This window comes from Haliotis asinina, chromosome 2 (assembly GCF_037392515.1).
Source record: "Haliotis asinina isolate JCU_RB_2024 chromosome 2, JCU_Hal_asi_v2, whole genome shotgun sequence".
Classification (NCBI taxonomy): Eukaryota; Metazoa; Mollusca; class Gastropoda; order Lepetellida; family Haliotidae; genus Haliotis; species Haliotis asinina.
Genome location: NC_090281.1, coordinates 21,789,925 through 21,817,657, shown reverse-complemented (window position 1 = coordinate 21,817,657; position 27,733 = coordinate 21,789,925). Strand labels below are relative to the sequence as shown.

Below are 27,733 nucleotides of genomic sequence, written 5' to 3'. Positions count from 1 at the left end.
TTAAAACAACTGGCTACAGTTTCTTGTTAAAAAAAGATCAGGAAAAAACCGATGGAAAAGTTACAAAATCTTCATCTTAAAATAGAAGAAACAAAGGGTAGGTTCCTTTTGCAACTACGGAATGATAAGCAATATACAACGGTATGAGCTCCAACGTACGCACGTGTTGCACGTGTGAATGCTGGCTTAAGGTGCAGCCTTGTACTTTGAAAACATGCATGTAGTGTACATCTGACAACAAATCTGTGTTGACAAAATGGTGATGATAAAAGGGGCAAGGGTAAACGTAGATTATTCTCTCCGGATAACGAATTGACATACAATCTCGAGTTTATCTGTTCAAATGACCTAGATCTTGGAAGCAACTTTTAGGAAACGGCGAGGTAGAATATTTCATTACGGTAACCGTAATGGAACCATACTGACTTTATACCTTTCAAAGTTATGGCACCTTATCTGCTCCTTTTGTAACATTGAAAAAAACTATTGCTTGAAGGTCTTCATTGCACTGCCCAATACATCTATGTGATGCACCAGTACAGCCATTATACATACATCGATATCTTTTTCATCGGGCAACTATACCAACCCACAGCAGACTTATGGCAAAAGGTTGTGAGTGATCCTATGGTGTGTTATACGTTAGGTTGTACTGCAGGTATCTCGGTAAAACATTTTAAAGGGATTGTTAATCTGAAAAACAATGAGTTATATTTGCATATACAACACTTAAACCATGTATTCATGTATAGACAAAACTCAGTCACTTTTTACCTAAACATATCATGTATTATGAACAGTTATTGATATTGTTATTTGATATAAGCTCATATTGATCGAAGAATTCCTGAACCAGATTACATTGCTATACCTTGCTATCCTGGAGAGACTGCAATCCCTTGGAAGCATGTGACGGATTCAGATTCAGTAGGGTGTACTTGCATGTTGACAGGATGTGACGGGTTCAGATACAGTAAGGAGCAACACTTGGAAGCTGCTGACAAAATGTGACGGGTTCAGATACAGTAAGGAGCACCACTTGGAAGCTGCTGACAGGATGTGACGGGTTCAGATACAGTAAGGAACACTTGGAAGCTGCTGACAGGATGCGACGGGTTCAGATACAGTAAGGAACACATCGAAGCTGCTGACGGAATGTGACGGGTTCATATACAATATGGTGCACTTCGAAGCTGCTGACAGGATGTGACGGGTTCAGATACAGTAAGGAGCATTTGGAAGCAAACTACCAGTTGTCTAACTCATCTGTTGCTGAGCGGGTTGAACGGCTGCCTTTGTGTGCTAGCGATTAGGTGCCTGACTCTGAGGGTGTGGGTTCGAGTCCCGGAGAGCATGCAATCCGACAAAAGTATCAGAATACGTTCTTTACTTTACATTTGACGCCATACTGAAAGACATTGTGTATTTGTTTGGAAGCTGCTGTCAGTGTGTGATTCGTCCTGTTACAATAAGGACCACTTGGAAGCAGCAGATGTGTCCAGGTGCAATAAGGACCACTTAGAAAGAGCAGATGTGTCCAGACACAGTTAGGAGCACTTGGAAACAGCAGACGGGTCCAGGTGCAATAAGGACCACTTGGAAAGAGCAGATGTGTCCAGATACAGTTAGGAGCACTTGGAAGCAGCAGACGGGTCCAGATACAATGAGGACCACTTGGAAAGAGCAGATGTGTCCAGATACAGTTAGGGGCACTTGGAAGCAGCAGACGGGTGCAGGTGCAATAAGGACCACTTGGAAAGAGCAGATGTGTCCAGACACAGTTAGGAGCACTTGGAAGCAGCACACGGGTCCAGATACAATAAGGAGCACTTGGAAGCAGCAGACGGGTCCAGGTGCAATAAGGACCACTTGGAAAGAGCAGATGTGTCCAGATACAGTTAGGAGCACTTGGAAGCAGCAGACGGGTCCAGGTACAATGAGGACCACTTGGAAAGAGCAGATGTGTCCAGATACAGTTAGGAGCACTTGGAAGCAGCAGACGGGTCCAGATACAATAAGATGCACTTGGAGGTAGCAGATAGGTCCATTTACAGTAAGGACCACTTGGAAGCAGCAGACGGGTCCAGATAGAGCTAAGTAGACTTAGAAGCAGCGGATGGGTCTAGATGCAATAAGGACCACTTGGAAGCAGCAGACGGGTCCAGATACAGCTAACTGCACTTGGAAGCAGCAGATACACAAGGTCTCACTTGGAAGAGTGAAATGTAAGGTATATCGGGTGCAGATGAAGATGAATGAACCTAGTTTCTAAATAACGGATATTTACTTCAAGTAGTCTTTAGGGTTGTGTCACACCAACATTGAAGCATTTATGCTGACACTAGTTTCCTTACTGACAATAAGGCTTTTGTTAATCCCTTGTGGGAAAAGTGTAATACCGGATACAACATTTGGTGGATGTGACTACTTTCTTTACTATTGTGTTTTCACAGAGGACGTGGTTGCAGGGATGATGATGATCCAGATACGACGTGCCCTTGGGATACTCTAGTCTCAAACACACAGATAGGACGTTTAAATAACGCTGGTTGTATTGCCCTTGATATCATACCATCATTTATTGCAGGGAAATGTTTTGGGGTTTCACAGCCAAAAATATCACTTAAAGCGAGATATACAAACAACGATGCTATCACTGTAGGAGACAATAATCTTAATTAAATTAGCTATTGGTTTACATTCGCATCATACATTTGTTTTATAGCGATTCCAGCGATTATTGTTGCAGACGATTGGCTGATATCCAAAGATTCGCATTTTAATAAACACTGAAGTCATTTAGTCGTCTTTGAGTAGACAGCAATTTAGCGTGACAACCCATGATAGGTGGTGGTATGTTTTTTTTGGACAAAATTTAGGAGTTTAACCATTCTTTCTAAAACAAAATAATAGCATAACATTATTTGTGGTTGAACAGATTGTTCTGGGGCAACCTGTCACGTTTCACACAGCTGTTATTCAAAGTCATATGTTAGTCACACAAGCAAGCGGCTTTCGCAGTTTGAACTGACGGTTAGCACTGTAAAGAGTATCGTTAAAAGCACTGTTATAAGACAAATGCATTCGTACTTCCTTGTCGTTTCATTTCGTCGATACCCCAGCATGATACTAATAACCAGACGAACATGGGCTTTGACGGAGCGAAGTCAGCAAAACGTGGGGCCCAAACACGGTAACAAACAGCTTAAAGATGCGTTAAAACTGTCCTTGCAATCAATAATGATTTCATGTCTGCATATACATTGTAATGCCTATAATTAATAAATGCTACTGTTGACATTACAGGCCACTTGTAACCTGACATTTTCTGAAGAACATTTTTTCTATGGTTAATATTTTGTTTGAAATTATTTTTTCCCGTATATTAGTTTAAAGTGACAGACCTACCTTGAATATTCTCTTGAAAAAGAAGGGTGTCCGTTGATGTTGTAACGCAAGCAAAATAAATCCTCTTCTAAAATGAACTCCGCCTAAGAAAGTTTCACACACACTGCAACACAATTTTTAAAACTGAAAAACTTTGTCAACTACTCCGGAACTAAAACGGGCATCGATCCCACATACCATTCCAGTTGGCACTATATCCACAAACAAACTATATATCGTGTTCCGTATCCAATTCCACTACTCTTTTTGCAATCACCCGTGTAAATGGCATGTCGCTATTCCTACTACAGGCAGCAGACGACACATTGAAACTAAATGACGTTACTACCTGGGCCTTCCACCTATCAAAGCCCAGTGCCGAGAACCAATCGCATTGTAGCTGTAGGTCACGTGGTAATGCAATGCCAACGGCTTCTAAGGTGTGTCCCACACAATCGCTGTACATCATTTAATAAGGGTATTTCATTCCTCAAATATTAATTTCGACTACGACAAAACTGCCTAGAGAGACAAGCGTTGGACCCATTTGCCCCTCTAGCGTGTGTGGAGCAGAATGTTATTATGGAATGAGCTTGTCGCTCTGTCAGGGACAGGATTGTGGTAGAGAAAGAGAGAGAGAGAGAGCACTAGTGGAGTTGCAGCTATTCGACTCGTCTGCTGGCGTCCTTTTGAAGAGCACAATTTTCCAATACTGATTGAACAGTCTGTTTTAGAGCAATATTGTTCTTTCTACCAGTTATGCAGGGGTGATATATTCTTAACCATGTCCATGTAGGGATACTTTGTAGCCTTCGCTCTCACTGTCACGATCGATCGAGAACAGCTCACCTGTCACGTGATCCTCTTCCAACTGGGGACAGTTGTCGCAGACGACTTTACGTCACAGAATTTGCCTTAAAATATCCGTTAATTTTTAAACATAATCTTAGCTCTTGACGAATTTCTAATGTGTTCCTTTGTTTGTTGGCGTCGTCCTTTGAGATACGTGTGAGATAATTAGCCCTTGTTTGCTCAACCAACAGTGGTGCAATGTTGACGTTGTTTATGACTTGTCAGATGAGGATATCAATAATGTATCATTAAATATAGATAGTATCTACAGAAACGGGAAAATCATTCAGAACGGTTGTGTTGAGTGTGCAAGTTTTTCTTCCCCATGTGAGGTATTATTGTTATCATCAACTGCATCCAATTAGCATCAATATTTCATCCAGAGTATAATGTGGTTATTCGTACGTTGTTATAACCAATGGCATATTTAAAGTTGCTTAACAACGTCAGAGTGTTCCGGTTATGCTTCCCCGTGCATTGTGTCTCTAGGACAGCTTGCTTCAATGCTTTCAATGGACCACTATTTCCACCATGGCTTGCCTAGAAATCCATTCTACTCGCCGGAAAGACATTCGAAGCTCGCGTATGAACGTAGTCCAGTGGCAGACGGCAAAATCATCCAATCTTTCAGAAGTGATGGCAAACGTGTATGGATCCTACCCTCTCGTTCCATTCCATTTCCAACAGGTGATACCCTCTCTGTTTCCCTGCTCTTTCATCTTTCGTCTGGTTCCACCCTTCTCCCTCCATATTATCATTCATGCTGCTATCTCTCCTGTCTGTCCACGTCAGTCCATCGTCCCCCGTCCACTCCTCACTATTCTTCCTCCCCCGTCCTGCCTCCTCCACATCATCATTTTCTCATCTCTTCGTTAATTTTCCAGTTCCCATCCCCTCCTCGCCCGTACTTGTCCGCTGCTCGTCTGACCCCGTCCACTTCAAGTCTGTCCTCGGCTAGCCCCGGTCTCTCCTCACCTCTCCCCGTCCACTACCACTCGCTCCTCATCCACTTTCAGTCTGTCCCCATCTACCGCTCGTCTACCCCTGCTCTCTCATTTCTCTTCGCCCACTTCCAGTCTGTCCTTGTCTACCGCTCGTCTATTCCTGATCTCCTCGTCTATCCCTGGTCCTTCCTCGCCCACTTCCAGTCTGTCCTCGCCTACCGCTTGTCTACCCCTGGTCTCTTCACGTCCACTTCTAGTCTCTCTTCGTCGTCCACTTCCAGTCTCTTCTCGTCTACCGCTTGTCTACCCCTGATTTCCTTGTCTACCCCGATCTCTCCTCGTCCACTTCCAGTCTGTCCTTGTCTACCGCTTGTCTACCCCTGATTTCCTCGTCTAGCCCCGATCTCTCCTCGTCCAATTCCAGTCTGTCCTCGTAACCTATCCTGGTATTTTGATCTGTCGTTAGATGAGAAGCAATCAATGAACGTCTTCTTTGCCATCTGGCCCACATCATTAAGCTGTTGACCAAGCTTAAAGTGTGAAAAAGTGATTCAAGTTTAATCCTTCTGCGAGCGAGCTGGAATAGTGCCATGCATCATTCATTAACCAAACTACACTCAAGAATGATGAGAATAATTGCTCCCTTACGTGACATGATGTTGTGTTCGTGACCTTATTTATTAAAAGAAAAATAGTAGTTTATGTCCAACCTAATTTAAATACTGCATTTAGCCGTAATAGCTAAGAGATAAAAGGCTTGCGGCCGGATTGGGGCCGAACCTGCTCGGGGAAACGCGGTGTAAATAACAAACTGGCGCAGCAGACAGGGATAAGCTAGATGGCAACAAACAAAACACGATACTTTGAACGGAACCACCTAGATGACTAGTGCACCAGCCGATGACCAACGTTGTGGATGCTTTTGACGTTTGTTGAACCATTGACAAACAAGATAAGATTGATACTACTGACGGCCAGTAGATGCAGCCACTGTTTCCAGTCTGGGCTATACGCTGGAAACTCATACACAAACTATAGGTGTGGACCATTCTACCAACCCTTCGCATCGGTTATGATGCTAACCAATCACCGTTTTCCTTTTGCACCTGTATAGTTCTCAACAACTGTGTTGGATGCAGATGTGGCCCAGCTCTTAATCTCCACAAAAAGTATGTTCCATAGGCAGATAGCACGATGAAAGTATATTGTAATGGGACTCTTACCCTTTTAATGGACAATGAATGTTTCAATAGACGTTTGATGCTTTTACTGAAGCAGTATGCAGCTGTTGTCTAAGACTGCGATGATGTGCCGCTAAAGATTCCCAGCCTCAACAAACTAGATCATAGCACATCACCATGACGGCTGACTGAATCACATCACCTTGACAGGGCGACTGACTGGATCACAACACATCACAATGACGACTGACTCAATCACAACACATCACCATGACGACTGGCTGTATCACAACACAGTGACGACTGACTGGATCACAACACATCACAATGACGATTGACTGGATCACAACACATCACCATGACTGACTAAATCACAACACATTGCCATGACGACAGACTGAGTCAGAACAAAGTCACAATACACCACAGTGAAATTGGCTATCCACAATCTGCGTGTTAAAAGTGACTATACCACCCCTGCAGCACATGACGTTTTTGATGACATGCATACAAGTGGAAGGTGTCAGCTAATGTGCATTGTGATGTAACCTGCCAACCATGCACAGCTGCGTTAACGGGTTGAAGGTACCCGGTGTTTATTCATGTGGATTGCTGATACTGTTCAGATATATCCTCGGACAGATCTTTGACTATACCGCCATGTGATTGGTGACATTTTACATCTTGCAACTATTCGTGACACGACATTGTGCGTTGTCAAGTTTAAAAATCCAACTGACCATCAGCTGTTGGTTTTAGAGTTAATAGTTCAAGAATTACTCCCAGTGTTTTTGTATGCATAAGACGTTCCCCAGTCCCTTGGTAGCCGGCTGTCGCGAATCCTGACATTTTCCGGCTAATCCGCTAAATTAATTTCGGAAATTATCTCCAAAGACCCAGTTGAACATCGCGGTAGTCAGACCCTACTAGAAGCCTATGTTAATCACGTCATTTCGGAGAACTGTTCGTCATGGCAACACACTTGTTGAACACGTATACTTAGATTAATTCAATCTGCAATACCAGGATGATAGTGCACTGTGCTCAGACGTCTTACGGCTAGCACTCAAATGTAATTTTATAACTGAATACACTACCAAGATATTGCATATCTTCGGCTGGAACATGTTACGGCCTACTTGTCCTATTCATTTCACTCCCTTGCTGCTGGATGACCTCCCTCTCATTGGCGCACGTCTCTGTCATCAAACCATTTTCAACATCTCTGTTACAGGATAACGTCCTTGTTAGTGGACCACCCCCGTAATGACATCTCTCTTTCTGGATAACGTCCTTACTATTGTACCATTTCCCTGTTATTGTAAACCATCATTGCTAAGTGACAACATCTCTGTTACATGATAACATCCTTGTTAGTGGACCACCTCCGGGTTAAAGTATAACTCCATTGTTAAGTGATAACATCTCTCTTTGTGGATAACTTCCTTGTTATAGGCACACTTCCTTGTTGTTAGGCCACCTTCCTGTTATCATATAACTTTGTTGCTACGCGAAAGCATCTTTGTTACTCTGTAACCTCCCTGTTATTGTATAATTTCATTGTTACGTGATAACATATACTACCGACAAGAAATAAGGAAACTATAAATAATAGCGAATTCGAAACTGCTTTAAATATCCACTAAATCAATTTTAGGCGTCAAGTTCAATATCTGGTGTGTCCACCATGTTGGGCAACACATTCACGGCACCTTGATGGTATGCTGTTAATCAATTTCCGGATGGTTGCCCGCAGTATTGCCCGCCATTCCTCTTGGGGAGCTGCACCAAGCTGGGCCAGGTTGGCGGGTCCTGGGTCCCTGGCGTACACCCTTCGACCAAGAACGTCCCAGAGATGTTCAACTGGGGACAGGTCTGGGGACTTAGAGGGCCAGTCCAATGTCTAGATACCTTCTTGTCGGAGAGAAGCGGAGACAATTCGGGCCCGACGTGGTCTGGCATTATCATCTTGGAATACAAAATTTCGGCCGATAACTCTAGCCAATGGAGCCACAACAGGACACAATATTTGGTCAACGTATCGCTGACCAGTCATGGCTCCGTTAATGATGACCAAATCTGATCGTCTGTCATGTGTAATCCCACCCCACACCATGACACACCTATACCTCCATATCGATCATGGTCAAGAATTGCTGCTCTGGCATATCGCTCCCCGCTCCGACGCCAACAACGTTTTCTGCCATCTGTGAATCGTAGGCAAAACCTTGACTCATCAGAGAGCATGGTGTAACGCCAGTGGCGCATAGCCGGTCCCTGATGCTGCCTAGCCCATGCCAATCTTTGGCGCTTATGGTGACCCTTAAAAGGCCGTCTTGCTTTCAGACGAGCTTGATAGAGTCGGTTTTTAACGGTTGAGGTTGAAATGCGTCTTCCAGTGAGTGTGCGGAATTCTCTATTCATGGCAGGGGCCGATTTACACCTATCGCGTAGAGCAATTAACATAATGAGACGATCCTGTCGTGGCGTCGTTGATTTTGGTCTACCACGCACAGGTCTCGTTGCAACCCCACCCGTTTGACGGTACTTATCCCACAGGCGTGAAATTACACTTTTTTATTTACCCATCTGTCGGGCAACTTCACATAATGAGTTAACTTCTGTATGCACATGTAGCACGTGCTGGGCATGCATTATGCGAAATTCCATTGTCATTGGATGTTGCGTTTGGGAGATACGCCACGATAACTGACCCTGTCACAGTCAAAGTCATCTACATTCAATTTCTTGGTTCCCTTATTTTCTGTCGGTAGTATATCTGTTACTGGAGATATCACCTGTTATCGGTCCACATCCCTGTTATTGTACAATTTCATTGTTACGTGATAACATATCTGGTACTGGTGATATCTCTTGTTATTGGACAACCTTCATGTTATTTTATAATTTCATTATTACGATATAACATTTCTGTTACTGGATCAATTCCCTGCTATTACTCCTCTTCCCTGTTTTCATCACTTACGGGTTGCAAGGCCACCCTCCACCAACTAGATATCTTCCATATTACTGGATGACCTCCGTGTTAGAAAATCTGTTCCTTTTTTGTTAGTCTATTTCCCCTGTGTCGTACCGTTATCTTTGCACTGGGTCAGCTAACTGTTACTCGACATCTTCCCTTTAACATTCCAAAATAGCTGGTGGTGACATTTCCCTTTTTCCCAATCTGTCATGGGGGTATCTGTATTTTCGGACTCTCAGTCACATTGTATGTGAGTGCGTCATTTTGCAAGATTTGAAACTTGGAAATAAATGAAGAGACAATATTCAGTGAAAAGAGCTATGTAGTTTTAATTTTGAGAGGTGGCTGAAAACTTCTGAGTCCCGCTGTGATGGACCATGTTGACGGGATTGGCTGATAATTATTTGTCATGGGGGTCACTCCCTTGTGTCACTCGCTTCGCCCTTCGCCCAGGGTATACCCCGGGATATAGAGGTTGCCTTGTGTATTTGGGGTTTTTTGCAGTCTGTGAGTGTATAAGTATTCGATTTCATGTACACTTAATGATGTACGTACATCCGCCTCGGTCACCTCTAGTATCAATACAAATGTTGTTCAATTACAGGAAATGTGGTGGTGCATTTACGTAGCTAGGAATGGTAGAAGCACAAGAGTGATTTTACATTTACTTAGCTTGGAAATGATAGAGACACACACGTGCTTGTGTATATACGTAACTAGACAACTAGAGACACCAAAGCGGACCTGCATTTACGAAGTTAGGAATTGATAAAGACACAAAATAGCTAAAAAATGATAGAGACACACACGTGCTTGTGTATATACGTAACTAGACAACTAGAGACACCAAAGCGGACCTGCATTTACGAAGTTAGGAATTGATAAAGACACAAAATAGCTAAAAAATGATAGAGACACACACGTGCTTGTGTATATACGTAACTAGACAACTAGAGACACCAAAGCGGACCTGCATTTACGAAGTTAGGAATTGATAAAGACACAAAATAGCTAAAAAATGATAGAGACACACACGTGCTTGTGTATATACGTAACTAGACAACTAGAGACACCAAAGCGGACCTGCATTTACGAAGTTAGGAATTGATAAAGACACAAAATAGCTAAAAAATGATAGAGACACACACGTGCTTGTGTATATACGTAACTAGACAACTAGAGACACCAAAGCGGACCTGCATTTACGAAGTTAGGAATTGATAAAGACACAAAATAGCTAAAAAATGATAGACAGACAAAGGTGGATGTACATTTACGTAGTCAGGCAATGATAGAGGCACAAAGTGGCTGCATATTTACGTGGCTAGGCAATGACAAACACACACACGTGCTTGTATATTTACGTAGCTAAGAATGATTTTGACAAAAAAAGTGGTTGCACATCTGCATATCGAGGAAATGACAGTGACATAGAAGTGGTTGTAAATTTACGTAGCTAGGAAATGATAGAGACATAAAAGTGGCTGTACATTAATTGAGAAGATATACAGGCACAAATGCGCTGGAACAATTATACTTGAAATTCTTGAGAGACATATAAGACGAGGCAATTATACTTGCAGTTTCGAATTTTGGATCATTGTATAGATCATGCCTTCACGAAGAAGTGCTTAGTGAATGACCCTGCGGGAAACTCGATTAGAGTTCGGTTCAAACCCGAGGCACCTTTTGTCAGATGTGCCAGTTAGTGTTGGAAATTATGTGTGTAAATGTGGGGATATTAATGTCATCGTGCTATGCATAGTTTTGCCAGAGTGAGCAAATTTAGTTTTACGCCTCACTCAGCAATATTCCAGCTACATGGCGGCGTCTTTGTTTGAGATGTATATATGTCGCCTGAACATTTTCGGAAAAGAAGACCACATTTGTTTTCTTAGATCATCACATGCTAGTTAACATGACTTTTGTCGTTGACTTTAGAACTCCAAGAATTGCATTGAGCTTTGATGTCACCTAGATGTTTTCGAAAACATAATATCTGATCCGTCACTTTATTTCAACTATATAAACTACTTAATTTAATGTTTTGATCAAATTGGGGATTTAGTAATCACTGTAACCCCAAAGTTTCGTCTGGTGCAAAATGTTACAGGTATTTATGACTAACACGGACTTACTCTTCAACTCTCTTTGAAAAGAAATAAATATTTTCCACTAGCAGTAGGTCGCCGTTTCTTACGCCGTGGATGAAATTGCTAATTTAGTGATACAACGAAGCAAACCAAAATAGCAGTGAAACGGCTGGGGGAACAAAGGTTGGAGTAACGACCGTTTTAATAACGCTTGGATATCAAAGCCGATAGCTGGCCATACTCTCGCTGAAGCCACACAACACGGGCAAGCTCCGTGCCAGATCGCTGGCAGGTCTATTGTCCTATAATCAAAGCTGGGCTCGAAGGCACAGAAAGCTGATGGCATCATCCTGAAGGCTTGTTAGCCAATGATTAGCTAATGTGATCCGCTTTCCTTAGCTACAATATAATACGTGGATCAATGTATAGGAGTCTTTGATGCGTGGTGTAAGTCAAAGTTCCGGTGACAGCATCGGAGCCTGACAACGTGGTGAGTGACTGACCATATTGTAGTCACCATTATTCTAAGGTGTTGGTTTTGATGATGTTTATGCATGGTCGAGGAGTAAAATAATCTGGATTCGACCAGGTTGTCACCAGATCAATATCTGACCGGTGAAGGTCCAGGGTAGAAATGACCTTTAACAGCCCATGCTTACCATGAAAGGCGACAATGCTTGTCGTAAGAGGCAACTATAGGGATCGGGTGGTCAGGCTCTCTGACATGGCTGACACATGTCATCGGTTCCCAATTCGATGACCATGCTTTGATCACTGGATTGTCTGGTCCAGACTCGATTATTTACAGACCGCCGCCATATAGCTGGAATATTGCTGAGTGTGGCGTAAAATTAAACTCACTCACTCCATCCCCAGATCAATATCATGTATACTTTGTGTTCATCTAAAGACATTTGTACTGTGATTCGACACTGCATGCATAATGGACCCGGCATGACAACAAATGGAAGTGAATGGGTGACGGGTGGATGCGCCATGTGACAGAAGGATCTGACAAGGTGATGGATCTAGATGGACGTGAAATTGTGGCAGATATCTAAGGGAAACAGTGATGCAAACTTTACCTAAAGCTTCAGTGGAGAGCGCTTGGTGACGTTTGTGGAGACCATGGACTCACGAGACAGCAACACAACAGGAGAAAAATTTGGGTTTTCTCTACGGACTAACTCTAATACAAACCTTTGTTATAGTATTTGTAATTACTTTACACAGGCCCTATCTGACACCTTTACAAAGAAAGACACAAAGTAAGTGATAGTGTAAACGTTTCCTGGGTATAACACACAAACTCCCCGGGGAAGAAAAGGTATCAAAAACCATTTGACCCCGAAATCAGTTTCAATGGGATATTCAAGGAATGTTATTCAACTGTCAACGTAATGACCTCCCCTCTTGAGCGCAATTACAACTCCGAATACAGTAATCAAAAATAGAATTTGTCCATTTACCGAGCAAATAGAGACTAGTTCACGTTCTGGCAGCCCCTAATATAATTTACAGATTTCTTGTTTGAACGCTGGCTGTGGCAAGCTAAAAACGCCCGTGACTAATATTCGTGAAATCCGAATTTGAGGTAGTAGCCGTTTTAACGGCTGTGGATGACAATTCCTCCCTCGACAAGATCTGGTCTGTTGTTGGGCTGCCCTGTGGAAGGTCTTATTGGAGCTCGTGCTTAAGGTATCCCGATTACGCTTCCGTGACTCCGAATTTAATCTTAGATGGGGTTCTAATTTACTTTAAATCTTGGACTTGTCCAATTCCCTGCCAAATTCAACAGGCATACTTAAAAACTTTGACATTTTCCGTGGCGGAAGGTTTTTTTCTGCGTTTGACATGCCACTTGCATCAGTTCCGATTTACAGACAGGAGCGTGGTGGGTAGTGTTGTGGGGATTGACCAACTGATAAAATGCATTTACATACAATACTGGGGCTGAGCAAACTTAGTTTCGGCATAAGCGGGCATCAGTCTCTGTCAGTGGTAAGTAACAGTCGTTAGCCTGAAGCTGTCACATTGCTAATCTCAAAAGGATGTACTATTGTTGTTCAGCATATGTAGTTGTAATAGTTCTTCATGTATTGTTCCCGTATTACTAATACCGCATTGGTGTTGTTATCCTCAGTGAGCCTTCTGCCACCTGAGATCTTTCATACCCCTTAAACAGTGAGTCTCTGTCACCTGAGACCTTTATGAACTTTAAACAGTGAGTTTCTGACACATGAGACATTTCTGATTCCTTTAACAGAACAGCGAGACTCTGTCACCTTAGACCTTTATGAACTTTAAACAGTGACTCTCTGACACATTAGAAATTTCAAACCCCTTAAACAGTGAGTCTCTGTCACCTGAGACTTTTCTGATTCCTTAGACAGTCAGTCTCTGTCAGCTGAGATCTTTCAGGCCCCTAACTCTGTCACGTGAAACCTTTCTGTACTAGTCTCTGCCACACTGAACCTTACACAGTGAGTCTTCTCTGCCACCCGATCACTTTCTGATCCTTTAAATAGTGCGTTTGTGCCACCTGAGACCTTCCTGATCCCTTAAATAATGCGTTCCTGCCACCCGAGACCTTTCTGAAATTAAACAGTGGGTCTTCCAAAAGTAAGACGAGCGAGTTACTGTCACCTAAAAAATTTCTTACCCTGCCAACTGGGATCTGTCTCATTCCCAACACAGTCAGTTTCTGTCGCTTAACACAGTCAGCGATATTAAGGAGGCAACCACAGTTTGTTCCCATGTTATTCATATTTTTTAAAGTAGTCAACGGGCAGACAACAGTCGTATTGCATTCTATAATATTGCATTTCTCAGAACAGGGAATTTGGTTCTGTACTAGCTTCAGAGAAGTCAACAGGCAGATATGAGAAATGTTCAGCCCCCACGCTTGCATGAATTTCTCTGACTAGTCAGACAGAAGGTTGTCACATACCGTATCCCGCTTGTAAGTGTTTCTCAGTGACGTCATCGGGCAGAGTTCAATGACCAGTAGTTCTCCGCCTGTTTACATTTCAAGAGAAGTGAGATAAACAGGCAGGTCGTGATACCCAGACAGGTTATTTTTTTAATATTTCAATATTTCACAATTTCAAAAAGGAGTCAGCAGACTGACAAGAAGTTCATTATAAGGTTGATTTTTTTCTCGATGTAGTCAACATACAGGAAGCTGTCATACTGGTTCCCAGCTGGCAAATGTTTTGTAAGAGACGTCAAAGGACAGATGGTTGTCGCATTTCGTCCATCGCTTGCCTAGTGTTCTTGAAGACTTCAAGAAAGAGAAGGGGTGTAGGCTTATTGTTCTTGAAGACTTCAAGAAAGAGAAGGGGTAGGCTTATTGTTCTTGAAAGCTTTAAGAAACAGGAGGCAATCACATTTGGTTCTCAAAGTTCATATTTCTAGGAGACGCCAAACAGTCAAAAGATAATGACATTTCGACGTTAAGAGTTCAGGCAAAGAACAGGATGCGAAGCATTTGGGTCATTACCGAAGGCCATCAACACGTGGCTTTCTGAAATTGTTGGTATTGCTAAACAGTGGCATACGGGCATATTTGAAATGAAACACCGACTGTTCTTATTCTGGGGTAAAGATCAATAGTCGATTATTCTTGTTTAGGATGAAGGAACGTCTGTCATTCCCCTCGTGAAAACAGTGTGACAAACTAGTTAAAGAAGGTGTAAGAATAATTATTTCGGAAGGATTACATTTACGCCATCAATAACCCGGATGTAGGAGTGCGTGTAGCGAGTTCGATGTGGGTGACACGAGGTGCCGACGCCGCCGACGTTGCGCCACAGCATCTGTCGCCACACGCAATGACAGTTGTTCCAGCAGTAGGCGTTCCTGTCACTCTTTCATATTTGTATTTTGAATTAAATATAAAGACTGCATTGATCACCATGCATCTTTGACACCAACGATTGGCAAAGGAGATTGGGCTGCATTTGAATGGTACCAGTTTACCTTCGGAGAAGGAGTTGCGAGCTGGGCACGTAGCATATTGTCTAACAAATTAGTTTCCATAATACAAACACAACCTGGAGATAATTGCTGCATTTAAGACGCGTCTTGTATTACGCAGCAAATTATCCATGTAAACTGACGCCACATATAATCTGAAAACATCAAATTAATAATTTGATGCATGGTCTTTTGACTGTTTTCCGTCTCTCTTCATGTGTCGTCATTTATCGATTATTTTTGTATGGACTGGAAAATAAACACATGTTATTCGTGAGCTATGCCGTGTACCTCTTGCAGTTGGAAGGAATAATGTTCATTGTAAATGAGAGCAGACAGGCGATAATGTACTAATAATACATTGTCCTTATAAGGTCGATTGAACTGAAGGCTTAGTATTCCTCTGCCTTCATATTGCAAACAGTGTGCTGCTACTCCCGACTAGCTGGTGAATGTAAAACAATGTAAACAATGTTGACAACATTGCAATAGTTTCTACAAGTACAATCCGCACAGAGCTGAACAATCGTTTGTATGTTGTGTACGTGCAGTAGTTAAGTTTTACCTCTGATTTTAATTTCAGAAAGTGTCATTAACCAAACTGATGCTTCGACTCGGCATCTGAATCCCAGTGTTAGAGACTTTCAGCTTTCCTACCTGCCAACATTTAAAGTCGATACCCTGGCGTTTAGTACTTTCATGATGTCATTCAAAGCGCATTATTCCCCATACTACCAGTAATACACATAGATTGTACTATCAAGATCAGCAGCTGGTAGGAGAAGCCATATACAACGTGATTAGTCCACCCCTCTGTAATGTGTCTCACGATACGAAAAATATATTTCATGTCAGGTCTGTTCTCGTCCGCAAGACCACGAGTACAAAAATCAATGTCTGTTGTTTTCTGTCAGACCATCAGAATAAGAGATCAATGTCAGCTCTAATGTTATTTGCCAGACTATCAGTAGAAGAAATCAATGTCGTGACAGGTCTGTTGTTTTCTGTCAGACCATCTGAACAAGAGATCAATGTCAGGTCTATTGTTATCTGCCAGACCATCAGTACAAGAAATCAATGTCAAGTCTGTTGTTACCTGGAAGAGCATCAATACAAGCAAATAATGTCACGTGAGGTGTGTTGTCATCTGTCAGAACGACATTACAAGGAATCCATATCAGGTCAGTTGTTATCTGCCAGACCACCAGTACAAGCAATCAGTGTCATGTCAGGTCTGTTGTTATATGGCAGACCATCGGTACAAGAAACTAATGCCATGTCAGGCCTGCTGTTATTTGTCAGAAACCAATGTCGAACCAGGTCCGTTCTTATCTGTCGGACCACCAATAAAAGATTTCAATGTGAGATCTGTTGTTATCTATCTGATTGTTATCTGGGGGTGGGGTGGGGCCTGAAAAAAACAGTTTTCAAACAAATAGAGGATAAGCAAGTACGTAGTTACACACAATAAGTGTCACAACCATCACATTAGTAACCTGTATGTTAGGTCGACATGCTAAAATTTGAGAGATGGTAACTTTTGGTATACCTTCTTTTGCCGGCCAGTTTATTACATCCGCTTATAATCATCACTGAGGACATCCATGACCTGTGCCATTCTGAATATGGTTAAATCGTTCTCCCAAGTTCGATTCCCCTTTTCGGTGCAATGTGTGAAGCCCATTTCAGGTGTCGAGAGCCCTGATATTGCTGGAATATTGCTAAACGCGTTGTAGAACCTCACCCAGGCAAACTCACTCTGAATGTAGAACAGAAAAACAAGAGCAGGAGTCAGATAATGATGTATTTCATGAGTAATGTATTTGAAATGGAAGAAATTAACCACTAAAATTAAACTTACTCATCACTCACTGTCGACATTTCCCGCTTGGCGTATTGGTAGTACTGACCCCAGCAGTACCAAATAAAACTGTTCCATATACGATAAAAACCCGAACCCATCTGAACACGTTCGTCTTCCGTTTAATCCATGAACATTTATTTTTAGAGAAACTTTAAAAACCACCAGACCACAGGTTTTCAGAAAACATGTTCAGCCAAGCGGACCGTAGGTTCATCCAACATACTGATCAAGGCATCGTTTGATCGACTGTCACTTTCCCTGACAGAATGGTTTCCGACAGTTATACGTGAGACGTGAGCTGCCAAATGTCGTGCGTACTGAGAGGACCAAAACTTTATGGCAATCGTCAGTCATTGTAGTCTCAATTGCCAGGGTGATTCGGCTCGGCGGTGTCGTTATGTCAATGTCGTATACGATCTCGCCGACGTGCAGACGTTTCGGTAGTCCCAGGTGATACAAGATTAGCCTCAGTCCAACATTGATGTCTATGAAAGATTGAATTCTATTGCTTCAGCGGTCACAGTAGTGTCAACAGTCAAATGCCCTATCGATATATACTCTAGGGGTTCTACACAACAGACACTTACCACATTCATATGAAGATGGTCTCTAAGCGCCTTCACAACCATTAAATGAACCTTACTACTTATGATCCTTGGTAGAGTAGCGGTAGTGTACCTCATGATCTGTGGTAGTGTATGGTTTTATGATCTCTTGTTGTGTACCTCATGGTCTTTGGTAGTGCATCTTATGATCTTTCGCAGTCTGTTATATGACCTGTAGCAGTGTACCTTATCATCTGTGACCGACTGAATGTATCTTATGATCTGTTGTTGTGTACCTCATGATCTATGGTAGTGTGGCTGTGTACCTCATGATCTATGGTAGTGTAGCTGTGTACCTCATGATCTATGGTAGTGTGGCTGTGAACCTCATGATCTATGGCAGTATACCTTATGATCTGTGGTAGTTTATCGTATAACGCATATCATATGAAACCGTTTCTTTCCCTAGTGACGTGTAGTAGAGTATTGTGTGACACGTGTGAGTATTTTGTGTCAGTAATGTTAGTGCCATGTGTAAAATGCGATATGTCGTTTTGTTGTATATTACCTTTGATTATGTTTTGTGTGACCTCAGTTTTGTCTTGTATAGCTTAGGGTGTGTCAGAATTGTGTTCCCTGTAATTGTTACATTAAATCTTATGTTATGTTATGAGTGATCATAGGTTTGCATTCCTGGGCTTCATGGCTGTGTATCTTGTCTCTGTTTTGGACTCTGTGTTTCTGTGTGACTTTGTGTGTATTTGGCGCAATGTGAGATTAGGACTTGTGTTTTCCGTGGTAGTATCGTCTTTTTGTGTGGACACGGCATCATGGTATCTGTCACATCGGATCAGACGTCTTTGGATGTAATTGAGAAGAAAATGGACAACGTATCATATAAACCATGCTTAACCTCTTGTAAGCAGTCGCTGAGCCATAGCAACGTGATGCTGACGACAAGCAAGGAGAAACAACGCGAGACACCACGAGATTAGTACATTGGCGACTTTACACTGGCAGTACCCAGAAACCAGTGCGGCTATGTCTGGGTCAGTCAGCTACAGGGAGGTCAATGGATGTATCAGATTCACACAAAACACTGCTACATCAGCTTCTACAGTCGTGTAAACGCCGAATAACACGTTGAAGTTGAAGGTCATTCGACTGTGATGTCATTGCGGCTTCTCATATTCACTCTCTTTCAGAGACTTAGATTCAAGGTTCTATGTTCGCACGCCACTTTACATAAAGCTGTGAAAAGAACATGTTCATTTACAAAGCAAGTTCATAAGTTAACATATAACTTATATGTCAAACGATAATAATTTATGAATAAATAATAAATTGGCAAGTGGTATATAGTACAGGTTTAGCTGATACAAGGACATTCCAATGCGAACATCTGTTTGACACATGTGTGTCGAAGTATTTACCGAACTTACAATTGTGACATTACAAGGCGTGTAACCCCATGTAAACATTAGCCTTGACAGGTGGACTAAGGTCACATCATGTGAGTCACCAGACACTGGCTTCTCGTGCTTGCCATCAATGCTTTATCTTTAGACAGTGACTTATTATTGAACAGGATCATGTAAATATGTGGCTTTGTTTTCAAGATATTTGGGATATGCATGTACCCAATGAGCGCATTAGTTTCTACACTCCAAGAAATCGAAGTATGAGAAAAGAGGAGTTGAATCGTTTAAAAACAGGTAGGTTAACTCAAGAACAAGATTCGTCAATGCTTCCTCTGGTCACCTGATACGATGGTGTTTTCACATTTTTGTCGTAGATGTGTCACATCCTCTTTTAAAAAGTGCGGGCATTCAGGAAGCAAGAAATTTCCCGAATAACACGAGTTATTACACTTTAATTGTAATTGTTTGTAAAACTTGGGGTCTACGTTTAATCATTGAACATATATTTTAGAGAAACTTTAACCCATGAACATATATTTTAGAGAAACTTTAACCCATGAACATATATTTTAGAGAAACATCAACCCAAGAACATATATTTTAGAGAAAATTTAACCCATGAACATATATTTCAGAGAAACTGTAACCCATGAACATATATTTTAGAGAAACTTTAACCCATGAACATATATTTTAGAGAAACATCAACCCAAGAACATATATTTTAGAGAAAATTTAACCCATGAACATATATTTTAGAGAAACTTTAACCCATAAACATATATTTTAAAGAATCTTTAACCCATGAACACATATTTCAGAGAAACATCAACCCAAGATCATATATTTTAGAGAAAGTTTAACCCATGAACATATATTTTAGAGAATGTTTAACCCATGAACATATATTTAAGAGAACCTTTAACAACCATCCGGTCAGTGTGTTTCAGAATACATGTTCAGCCAAGCGGGACGTAGATTCACTTCACGTGACAACAGCCTTGAAAGGCGATAAAGGTAAAATGTAGCATTTCAAAGGCTGAGTGAATAGGTTCAGTTTTACGCCTCTTTTGCCAATATACCAGCAATATCACGGAAGAGGGCACTAGAAATGGACTTCACACACTGTACCGACATGGAGAATCGAACCCGGGTGTTTGGGGTGACGACTGAGAGCTTTAATCACTAGCTTACCCTGCCGTCCTCAAATGTTGACGTGTTCGAGACAGGATTGCGTAACACTGCGGTTTGCCAAACGTTCACTCACTACACGAGAGTCGCCACGTGACGTGTCACCAGACAAATACGTGTGGGATCAGCAAACGGAGCGACCAGGCAACGTTTACTGTAGGGGAATGACGTCCAACTCCATCTCATTTGCCATCTGACGTACTCTGCGGGCCGTCGTGGGAGAGACGGCATTGGTGCCTGCTTGTTTGCTTATTATCAGTTAACCCTGCAATGTGATATTACTGAAGATTTGGGTGGTGGGTTAGCCGAGTGGTTAAAGCGTTCGCTCGTCACGCCGAAGACCCGGGTTCGATTCCTGACATGGGTACAATGTGCGAAGCGCATTTCAGGAATCCCCCGCTATGATATTGCTGGAATATGGCTAAAAGCGGAGTAAAACTAAACTCACTCAGTAACCCTAAGGCAGCTGTGTTATACACTGAATTTCCTTTCATGTCTTGTAGCTGGAGCAAGGACGCACCTCAATTCTGTACCATCACGACAAGTGTCATCTTTACAAACCCACATAGTGAAAAAGAAAACACTTTTTATCTGCAGACATTTCCCTGTCTGGCATCGAATCTCCTACGTTACTGTCAATGTCGTGCTGGGGACCTCCGTGGCCACAAATCTTAGACGTTCCGAAACATCCGGAAATTTAGCATGGAAGAATTAAAAAGAGAATCTGAAATTGGCAAGTACAGTTGGATTATTATAATCAGCTTTGTAAAGCTAAACTAGCCTGGTCAATGTGCAAGACGCAAGCCCAAGCCAGGACAGGGACTGTTATGTGCCTAGGGGCTTCATTATCCTACTTAGCGTCGAAAGTGAGTGTTTGAGTCTGAATTTACGCCGATTTTATCTATATATGAGCAATATCCGGCAAGGAACAGCAGAAAAAGGCTTTACACTTTGTGCCCATGTACCCTGGTCTTCGTACCCTTAACGAACGGACGCTTTAAACTTTAGGCTACCCCACAACATGATAATATTTATTACAAATTTACTAGATAGAAACTAGAGAAATAATAGCCACTGGTTAAATGCTTCACTTGTTCGATGTGAGGGGGCGGTAAGGTAACCTAATGCGTTCGCTCGTCACGCCGAAGATCCAGGTTCGATTCCCCACATGGGTCCCACCATAAAACCATACTCACATAACCTAATGGCTTGCTGGAAACATGGCCATTTGTCTTGACTATTTGCACTGGCCGACGAGTCGTGCGGCTTCCTCTTTGCTCCCTGACAGGCAACGTTGGCTCACACCTACGAGCAGCATTTATCAGAAAGAGAAATATTAAAAAACTATTGTTTGCTGAATAATACATAGTATGGATCTCCCAGTGGAGCTGATGTATGCAGTAAGTGTGAGATGCGGCGTGTGTGATGACTTGTTTAGAGGCATCATTGGGACCTCCGCATCCATCACATGTACCGAATCAACGTGTAAATCCAATGCAACTGACGTGTTACATTATCAATATCACATTTGTATTACTGTAGAGTGAATAACTGCCATGTCACATGAAACAATTCATTTTACGAACGAGGTGTGATTCAACAACGAAGTGCTTTTAAATCATCGCCCCCGTGTGTGCGTGCGTGTGTCAGTGTAAGGACATTTTTGTGCGCGTTTTCGTACGTGTGTGTGTGTGTGTGTGTGTGTGTGTGTGTGTGTGTGTGTGTGTGTGTGTGTGTGTGTGTGTGTGTGTGTGTGTGTGTGTGTGCATCGGTGCGCCTGAGTGGGTTTGCGCATTTCTAGAAACTGCTGCTCTAACTACACCCGACTTCGCACATAATTAAAAGCGCAAATCTTCTCCATGTTCTGGACGGTAGACGTGGACGGGAGGGGGTGTGGGTGTCCACAAGTACCCAGGTAACTGTAACGACGGATACATCAGAAGCACATGAACTTATGCTGTAGATGGGTTCCCCTCTGTTCCCTTGGTATTGTCCTAGTCGTTGTGTGTCGCTTATTGATGTGTATAGTCCATGTCGTTGTGTATAGTCCTGGTCTATGTGTATAGTCCTGGTTGATGTGTGTAGTCCTGGTCGTTGTGTATAGTCCTAGTTGATGTGTATAGTCCTGGTTGTTGTGTATAGTCTTGGTTGATGTGTATAGTCCTGGTAACTGTGTATAGTCCTGGTCATTGTGTATAGTCAATGTCGTTGTGTATAGTCCTGGTTGATGGGTATCGTCCTGGTTGATGTGTATCGTCCTGGTCGATGTGTATAGTCTTGGTTGATGTGTATAGTCCTGGTTGATGTGTATAATCTTGGGTGATGTGTATAGTCCTGGTAGCTGTGTATAGTCCTGGTCCTGTGGGTGGTCCTGGTCGTTGTGTGGCATCTCTGTCGTTAAGTGTGCTTCTGGCTCGGACATCTAGCGTGCCTTCTATCCCATGGTGTAGGCGTGTCTGTTACGTTGTGCTGTGTGTGTCTGTGTAGGATCCGCACAAGCTTTGCTCTAGCACGAACTCAATAACTACAGTGCAGATTAGCATGCAAATGTGAAAGTTAATCCATGGAAGAGTTTGATAAAGTAGACATGGATGGGTAGGTAGATAAGGGAGGGGAGGAGGGCGAGGGGACGTAGGGGGAGGGTGCGATAGTAGAACCGGAGTGATGATGTAATGCCAGGCGATGCGATAAAGCAGAAAGAAATGATGATCATAATGCATAATGTAGACATTATTCTCTATTTATTACCCCTCTTTGGGTGTCACTGGTTGTACGCCTACTATCAGAAACTATGGCCAGTTTATACCGATAGCAGCAAATCCCATCGTTTATGTCATGTGAGGCCTTCATTATATTGTGATCTCTGTCATACACCAACGTATTGACAACCGACACGCTATCTAGTGTTGGAAGAGCTTTGAATCATTGGCCTCCAAATTGTAATAAACATACTTGGACCGAACACAAATGTCACAGTAGAGGGAAAAACACACTTCTTCGAGTAAAGCCCGCAATAAATGTCGAAAAAAGCACAGTTATTGGTGAGCATTATGAAATGGCTGTCAGACTCAAGACACCGATAAAACTCTACTGACCACAGCAATCACAACACACAGAAAATGACAAAACTAAATCCTCTAACATTGAAAATTATCTAATATACTGGTCAAACATAGTTAGAGATATATGTAAAATTTGAAATTATGAATAATTATCTATCTACTCACTGACACACTGATAAAATATCCATCATAAAAAGCAAATATCCTTGACTTGTTTTGTATTTAGTATACATGTCAGGAGAAACGCATAACGTCTTACATACAGAGAAAAAAAGGAGACACCAGTAACCTTTACACACACGCGCACAGATGCACCCTGTCATTAATTTACAGAACGAGACCTTGAGCTTCAATTCCTAATTGCATATTTTGAAAAAAACTCAAATCAGAAGTTTGAACAATTCAAATCAGATGTATTGTGTTTGTTCTACCTCAGCCGAATAAAACGCTGACTATCACAAGATAAAGAAGTATTGTGTTTGTTCTACCTCAGCCGAATAAAACGCTGACTATCACAAGATAAAGAAGTATTGTGTTTGTTCTACCTCAGCCGAATAAAACGCTGACTATCACAAGATAAAGAAGTATTGTGTTTGTTCTACCTCAGCCGAATAAAACGCTGACTATCACAAGATAAAGCACTGCATAATAACGCCCTTTGTATCTCCGAAATTACAAATGGACAAGGTCGACAGTCGTAATGATCCCTCTCTGTCCGAAGGGCAGGACATACATGCACTCCCTTGGGGTGATACTTCGTAATTGGGACTGTTTGCTGTATCTCAGCAGACAGACAAAAGTGCAGAACCTACACAACCAAGGTCGGACGATTTACACAGATATCCAGGTACTGAAAATGAAAACAACATTGAAACGTTTGCAAAATATTTTAATTCAAATGGAACATTATTTCAAGATGGCCCATGCATCCCAGCATGCCAACTGTATGGGTCCCGCATCAATAAATGCATGACGCAAGTAAAAATGGTCAGTGGTGGTTGGTAATTGCACTAGTATTTCCCGCATCGTTAACGCGCTTCGTAGTGGCTACTTGGTCGTGTGTGGCCCATTATAACAGGGAGTAAAATGCGACCATGCTGTATCGTTGCAGTTCCGATTGTCTTATTTAACGCTAAGACCGCATTGTGGTCGGACGAGTTTAAGGTCGAACACTTTAGCCATGGAAATAGCAGTAAATCATCCCAGTTCTGGAACATATCTTCTTTTGATGACAAATGAACTAAAACATCAAGTGCATCAGACACGTCTCCATATATGAGGTCCACAGTCAGGTTCATCTCAGACGTCTCCATATATGAGGTCCAAAGTCAGATCCATCTCAGACGTCTCCATACATGAGATCCACAATAAGGTTCATCTCAGACGTCTCCATACATGAGGTCCACCATCAGGTTCATCTCAGACGTCTCCATACATGAGGTCCACAATCAGGTTCATCTGAGATCTCTCCATCATTGAGGTCCACAGTCAGGTCCACCTCAGATGTCTCCACTCATGAGGTCCACAATCAAGTCCATCTCAGACGTCTTCACTCGTGAGGTCCACAGTCAGGTCTATCTGGGATATTCCATACATGAGGTCAACCATCACGTCCATCAGAGATGTCTCTATGCATGAGATCTACAATCAAGTTCATATGAGAATCTGTGTACGAGGTCAACCATCAAGTTCATCAGCGACGTCTCCGCGCATGAACTCTACGGTCAGATTCATCTGAGACGTCCCACACGCCGCTGGGTTCGTCTAAAACGTCTCAAGACTCCAGTAGATATAGATTCCACCTCACGAATTGCTAATCTTTTAACAACACTTCCACAGACAAAAAGATGTCATCGGTTTGACATAGTTTGCTTGCTTCCACATGCTGTCCTAGTTTGGTCGTGTGACTGGCCATTTCTTGGCTGTCTTTCACATCACCAGATTGCTGGTTGCCTTCTCGACAGGCCCCAGATGTAGCTCTGTCTCAGAAAAATAAGCATCGTCTTTTATTGTTGTTCGCAACATATATGGAAGGAAATTATGGTTTCCTGAACATACTGGCCGTAGCTAAGCTCATTTGAGTCAAGCGGAATTATATATGAACACAAAGCCTAGTGAACTCCTGAAATTGCACTATGTGTTTGTTTATCCAGGAGAAAGTGTTTGTTACTCCCGACCTTGTGCAGGGCAGTGTCTTGCTGACGTCACATATGTGTAAGCCGTCTGTTGAGTGCTGATAGTAATCGTGTACTGGGTTGTAGTGTAGCCTTAATTCCGTCACCTATCTGATTGTCTGTGTAATCTACGAAGAGATCCTCCATACATAAGCCCATCTGTTTATGACGCATGCCCAGTACGTCTGCTGTGGTGAGCAGACGATATCCTGTGTGACGCTACAGCCGGCGAGGGAGAGGATTTGGTGACGAGTGATAATGACCGTCTTACCACACCTCTTGATGTTCTTCCGGCCACGGCGCTGTATTAATTGGTGTTTGACTTCTAGGAATGTGTTGATTTCATCAACTAGAGTAAATGGCAAACCACCTTCAAAGAGAATTCGATTCAGGTTTTATTTGTGGTAGAAACAGTGGCTGCCATCGACATAGCGAACCTAGACACTGATGAAGGAGCTTTCTGATGACTTTTGGTCTAGGTATGATATGGAGCATTATCATATGAAAGGTTAGACTGTCAGGAATACGAAACAAAAATAACGTTTCTGGCGGCTTGGGCATTTTAGAAATCGTCTCGACGATGATGGTTTCAAAAACAATTCAGATGTGTCAAATCATTGTGTTCAAATATACACTCTGTTCCTCAACAGCTGTTTAATTTTCAAATACAAACATTGTTTTCCCCAAAATATGTTTTATTTTGAAATTGTAAAAAATCTTCCCCAGCAACCTTGTTTTGTGCTCAAATACACTTATTGCTCTTCACAAATTGTTTTATATTGAAGCGTAAACATTGTCCTTCAACAACTGCTTAGTGTTCAAACAAAAAGATTGTTCCCAACAACTGCTTAGTGTTCAAATATACATTGTGTTCTTCAACAACTCTTTAGTGCTCAAATATACTCATTGTTCTTTTACTGTTGTTTTAGTACTTAACTGCAAATTTTAATGCTCCAACATTCAGCTTGTTCCTTGAAATTTGTTGACTGTCCTGATATTCTCTTCGACTATCCACAACTGTTAAGTGTTAAAAATTCAAATAAGATCACTTTCCTTCCTGTAATGTGTATTATTTATCTCTTTTTACTAACTTTTCAAACTATGATGATCCGTGTTAGAATCAATCTTGAGTCACTTGGGATCGGGTATTGCCTTGTCTCAATTGCCAAGATCTTTATAGAATCACTGGATTGTCGGTTCGTTTATTTACAGACCGGTTTGATTAAACTGGAATATTGCTGTCAGGGGCGTTAAACAACAAACGAACAAACAAACTATCCTTTAAATTACTGATGATTTCTTGTTCCCAGTGCATTTAGAAGTTCAGAGAAATATGCAGAGTTGAATACAAAGGGTTTAAAGGTAGGACACTAAACTCCAGAATTGTCTTCCACGCTGCACTGGCTTCCACGCTAATCGATCAAAATACTTTACAGGTGAGGCCATGCTTAAATTTCTTATACTGCTAAAAACAGCAATATACTCGTTATTTATACGTCAGTGCAGGTGATTGTTTTATGGACCTGAAATGAATATACTCAATGAGTTTTAAGTTGCAGCATTACCTGAACCATACATGATATCCGTATTTACACCATGCTGAGGTAAAACAGGTGTATAATAAATCATGATCGCTATATACAAAACTACTCTTTACCACTGAATAAATCTGAGATTAGTCTTAAACGAAACTGAGAAAGTCTGGCCTGTGTTTATAAAAAGTCTGAGCGACAAGCAGATTATAGGTTGTACGTATCCAGCTATATAATAAACCGGTGTTTATAAACCAGTCAAATCACGCTAAAGGGTATGAAAATATTTTTACGAAACAAACAGAGAGATTGCTAATTTATTCATGAATTTAACAGGGGGATTTGAATCAGATAATTTCTTAATATAGCTCATAATGGTTAACAACGATTGGCGTTATTTTTCGTTTTTGTGACATTTATATGTCATTCACAGTCAGCATTCATCAAGACATGTTTACTCTTCCGTTGTATCTCTGAGCTTGTGCTTATTTACCAATCCAGTTCTTTTCCTTGGGCCCAAAATATG

At 41.9% G+C, this 27,733-nt stretch overlaps 1 protein-coding gene across 1 annotated transcript in view; it reads right to left on the bottom strand.

The window, feature by feature from the left end:
• Window positions 1–3,491, bottom strand: part of LOC137273392 (voltage-dependent calcium channel type A subunit alpha-1-like) — a 347,991-nt gene extending 344,500 nt beyond the window's left edge. Inside the window, exon 1 of the mRNA XM_067806035.1 lies at window positions 3,409–3,491. The gene's annotated coding sequence lies outside the window, so the exon portion shown is untranslated. The remainder of the gene's footprint in view (window positions 1–3,408) is intronic.
• Window positions 3,492–27,733: the final 24,242 nt, after the last annotated feature.